The sequence below is a fragment of the Carlito syrichta genome, unplaced genomic scaffold (assembly GCF_000164805.1).
Source record: "Carlito syrichta isolate Samal-C Ts95f unplaced genomic scaffold, Tarsius_syrichta-2.0.1 Scaffold288159, whole genome shotgun sequence".
Taxonomy (NCBI): Eukaryota; Metazoa; Chordata; class Mammalia; order Primates; family Tarsiidae; genus Carlito; species Carlito syrichta.
The window spans coordinates 1-4922 of record NW_007232255.1 but is presented as its reverse complement, the minus strand read 5'-3'; the positions used below and the strand labels follow the sequence as shown (position 1 = coordinate 4922).

General features: G+C 60.7%; 1 pseudogene; it reads left to right on the top strand.

Moving 5' to 3' along the window:
* Positions 1 to 4648, top strand: part of LOC103255474 — an 8156-nt pseudogene extending 3508 nt beyond the window's left edge.
* The last annotated feature ends 274 nt before the right edge of the window (positions 4649 to 4922 follow it).

The following is a 4922-nucleotide window of genomic DNA, read 5'->3' as shown; positions in this document are numbered from 1 at the left end:
TCGCCCAGGCCGACGGTAAGACCGAGCCCCAGCTGGACTCTCGGCGAGTGGGGGTGGGGAGCGGGAGAGGGTCGAGGGTCGCGGCTCGCGGGACGACGACGCAGTCCTGGCGACAGACCCTCGAGGCGCGCCTGGGTGGGCGGCAGGAGCCCGGGTCTGGCCTTCCCTGCTTGGTACCCGTGACGCACGTTTCCGGAGCATCTACCGAGTTCCAGGCGCGGGGTGGAGCGCGGGGACTTCAGGCGAACAGTCCGCCTTCGAAAAGCCTCAGACCCCAGGCTCCGTCTCGGGCTCCGCCGGAACCTCCTGGGTGGTCCTGGGCGAGCTCGTTGGGCAGTTCGGAGCGTGCTGTTTGGTTTTGCTTTGCCGTTGGAGTCGGACGCCGCCCCGCCGCCCAGGCCGGAGTGCGGCGGCGCGCTCGCGGCCCCCGCAGGCTCCCGCGTGGGGCTCGGGCGATCCTTCCAAGTCGCCGCGGCCTTCCAAGTCGCCGGCTGGCGTTTCGGCTTCTCGTGGAGGCGAGGTCTCGCCCCGTTGCCCGGGCTGGTCGGGAACCCGTGGGCTCGGGCAGTCCGCTCGCCTCCCCCTGCCCAAGCGCGGGGATCGCCGGCGGGAGCCCCCAAGCCCGGCTGACTCCGCCTCGCGTCCTCTCCCGCTGGCGCTCAGGGGGCTGGCCCAGCTTTCGCTGAAGGCGGAGAGAGAAGGCTGTGGACTAGCCGCGACCGCTCGGTGGTGCTAATTCTGACAGGTGAAGCCTGAAGAGGCTCTGTGGGGTTGGGGCGTTTGAACTCGGCCCGGAAGGATGGGTAGGATTTGGACAGGCGGAGAAAGGGATGAGGGCGTTCTGGACAGAAGGCGCTGTCTGGCCAGAGGCCGAGGCTTAGCGGCAGGCTGGGGGCGCGTGGCCTTTGGAAGCTGACGCCAGGGAAGCATTTTAATACAAGATGGGCATCGTATTCGGTTGGGATTCAACCTTAAGTGCTAGGTTGAAGATTTGATTTGCACTTTTGTCTTGTGGGTGGTGGGGAGTTCGTTTCTGAGCGGGAAGTGACGCGGTGGGACTACGGATCGGAGAGAAAGCGACTGAGAGACTGTTGCCGCGACCTGGGCAGGCGATACAGAGCCTGGGCCTGCCTGGGGAGGGTGGGCAGGTGTGCGAAAGAACACAGGCCCAGGCTGATTCTGGGAAGAGGCTTGCTTCAGCTTGCTGAGGGGAGTGTTTGAGTGAGAGACTGACACTGACTGCCTGAGACCCAGAAAAGGGAAGCTGGTGTTTCAGTCCTCTCCGAACTGCTGATCCAGGCCCCTGGTAGCTGACTCAAGACTCAGAAAGACCAGGAGGAGGGCCGGGTGCGTCCAGACACCGCTGTGGAATAGCAAGAGCAATCTGCTTTTGAGTGCCACAGACTGGATTTCCAGGTCTGGATCGAAAATGGCTGAGTGGCGGATCTTAATTTCTCTGAGCTTATGTTTCCTGACTCATAAAGCCAGTAGTCGACCCTCTTGTTGAGTACTCTGAATTGACAGGGAAGCAGGAAACTGGCAAGTCCGGCCTCAACCCCAATGACCTAGAGGCTTTTTTTATACACTGGACTGCTAGGAGGGAGTGGAGTTGTGGCCGGATCCTAGAAGACACTTTCACCCTTTGTAAAAAAAAAAAAAATCCCAGCTCCGTCCTCCCTCTGTCTGCAGCACCCTCATCACCTATGTGGATTCTGGGATTCTCAGAGTCTGGCGTGACGACCACGAGGAGGCCTCCTCTGATCCGGTGAGGCCCCCCTGCTCCGGCAGCGGGTGAAGGGTGGAACCTGGGTGGGAGCCTCATGAGGGCTTCAGGTGGGCGGGGGGTCGTGACCCCGGAACTGACTCTCACCTCCCCTTCCTCGCAGCTCCTGGAGTTGAGGGTGGGCCCTGGCGGTGTAGGATACGCCCAAAGCGGGCACACCCCCACGTGGTTGCCACGGGCGGGAAGGAGAATGCCTTGAAGCTGTGGGACTTGGGGGGTCTGAGGAACCCGTGTTCAGGGCTGAGAACGTGAGTCACCGGGACGTGGAGGGGTCGGGTCTGAGGTCGAGGGAGGCCGAGGCACCGAGTCAGAGACCATAGGGGCTTTCGGGCCTGGCGAGGGAAGGCTGAAGAGGGGGCAACGCTGAGCCCCTCACGGGCCCCGTTCCCCCTCTGCCAGCCCCCCCCAGGACGGAATGACTGGCTGGACCTGCGGGTTCCCATCTGGGACCAGGACATACAGTTCCTCCCTGGGTCACAGAAGGTTGTCACCTGCACGGGGCACCACCAGGTAAGGCGCCACCTCACTCCGCCTCCTGCTGGGCTAACACGGCCTCCAGAGAAATAACCTCTGCGTTCAAGCCCACCTCCGTTTGACCCAGCTGCGCTTCTCACCCCGCAGGGCTCTCGGAGGAGCAAGCGCTTCCCTCTCAGTTCCAGTCCTGTTGCTGAGCCCGTGACTCTCCTTTATTGCATTCTAGGACAGAGTTTCCTGAACGGTGGCTCTCCCTTTCCCTCCTGCCTGGAGAAGAGGAGAGGGGAAGGGAGCATGTTCCCTTCACAGTGGGATCCACAGGGCGCTGGGGTCCCGAGAGGATACCGGGCTGAGTGTCGAGAGAACAGACTTCTGTCCTGATGTAGCCTCTCCGACTGGCTTTGGGACCCACGCCTGACCTCCCCTCTGGCCTCAGCTCCTCGGCTTTACCTGACGGGTCCCACTGAGGATCCTTACAGCCTGTCTCACCAGAAGTCCCGAGGCACAGCCCGGGCTGGGTCATGCCTCACATCTGCCCGTTTCCTTTGCTCTGGCACAGCGAAGGTCTGATCTTGGTGAGAAGCCTCCACTCAAAACACCTATGAGAGCATCCTCTCACCTTCCTTGTTCAGGCCGATCTCTTTGCTTGAAATTCGGTACCCACCAGGGGCAAGCTTGGCTTTCTGTCCCTCCGTTCCCCCTGGATGGGAGTGCAGGGGGCGAGTGGTAGAACGCTCACATGTTTCCAACCCGCAGGATCTCCCCTCGACTCTGTCTAGCCAAGCAGCTCTCCCCCACACCCCGAAGCTCAGAAAAGAGGCGTCTGTTTCGGACGAGGCTTCTCTGAGAACGGATCATAAACAGAAAGTGGTGTCTGGGGAGGGGGTGAAGATCCAGAGATGCCAGAGGGTAGGGTAGCATAGCGTGTGGGGCAAGGATACTCTCGTGACGCCTCAGCCTTCCTGCAGGTCCGGGTCTACGATCCTGCCTCCCCCCAGCGCCGGCCAGTCCTAGAGGCCACCTACGGAGAGTACCCACTGACAGCCATGGCCCTTACTCCTGGGGGCAGGTGAGTGTTTGGAGGGAGGGGAACGGGTGGGAGAGCCAGGGGCTCGGGAAGGGCTCTGGGAGGCGCCTGCTGACCTTCCTTGCTTCTGGTCTCCTCAGTTCAGTGATAGTGGGGAACACTCATGGGCAGCTGGCAGAAATTGACTTTCAGCAAGGCGAACGGACTAGGGGGTGTTTGGGGAAAGGGAGGGGCACGTTGGAAGGGCAGGATTCCCTCCGAGGTGGCACGGTGAAGCCAGTGAGCCTCATTCAGGTGCCAGACTGACTGAGTTCAAACCCGGATTTCGCCAAAGCTGCCCGACGTTGAACTTACGCTCCCTCTGCCTTAGTTTCCATTTTCCTGTGTCATGGAAACATTCGTTGCGACTCCAGTCTCGGGGTTATGTTGTGGATTCCACATGGAAATGCAGAGTGACTGGACCAGGGAACAGTCCGTAAACGGTGGGTTGTGGGCCGGCCAGCTAGCGCGGATGACTCTCCGCTTCTCCAGGGCGCCTGCTGGGCTGTCTGAAGGGGCTGGCCGGCAGTGTCCGTGGGTTGCAGTGCCACCCTTCAAAGCCCTTCCTAGCCTCCTGTGGCTTGGACAGAATCTTAAGGGTACACCGGATCCTGAATCCCCCGGGAATGGAGCATAAGGTGAGAGCCCCGCCCTCTGCACCTTCCCCCCTCAGTCTGACTCAGGGTCTCTTGGAGCACTGCTTCCCTTCCGTTTGTGTTTTGGTCTAGCTCAGCAGGCCTGGGTTTCTTAAGGCGGCCCCCTTCTTTTACAGGTTTATCTCAAGTCTCGACTGAACTGTCTCCTCCTGTCAGGCAGGGGTAACTGGGAGGTGAGTGGTTGGGTACCGGAATGTGGGAGCCAAGGACATAGGTAGTAGGATTCCCATGGAGAGAACGAGGAGAGGCAGCAGACCTGGGGCTACCAGTCTACCTGCCAAGCTAGATTTCCTCGAGGGGTTGCGTTAACAGCTAAAATCCTGACAGGGTTATTGCCGAGGGCGACCTAGTACCTGAGAGCATGGATGGGGACGGTTTCTGGGAGTGGGGAATACAGGCGGTGCTACCCAGAGGAATTATTTCCCAGCCAGGGTCTCCTCTCCCTGGGCCTGTCACCGTGTCCCTGACGCCTCACTTTCTTCCCACGCACAGGATGAGCCCCCAGAAACTCAAGAGCCCGGCGGGCGGCCCTGAAGACACAGAGACAGGTGAGCTCTGGGCGTCCTTGGAGGCAGCTGCCAAGGGGAAGCGCCCCGATTTGGAGCAGACCCGAGGGGCTCCCCAGACCGGCGAAGAAGAAGGAAGCGGCCTGGGTCCGCCAGCCCCTGAAGCCCTTATGCCCGCTTTGTAAGGAAGCAGCCAGACGCCGTGACCCTGAGCCTGAGCCTCTGTGACGGGAGAGAGGAACGGGTAGCTCGGCCGCGGCTCATGCAGCCGCAGCGCCGGGACCTCTGACGTCACAAGAGGGCATGAGAGCCGGGCCTGGGGCCGGGGCGCTGGGCGTGGTTGTCGGGGCGGCTGGCCTCGTATTTCTGATCTCGGATCGCTCTTTTTTCATTTTTTTTTTTTTTTTTTTATTTCTTTTTTTTTTTTTTTTTTTTTT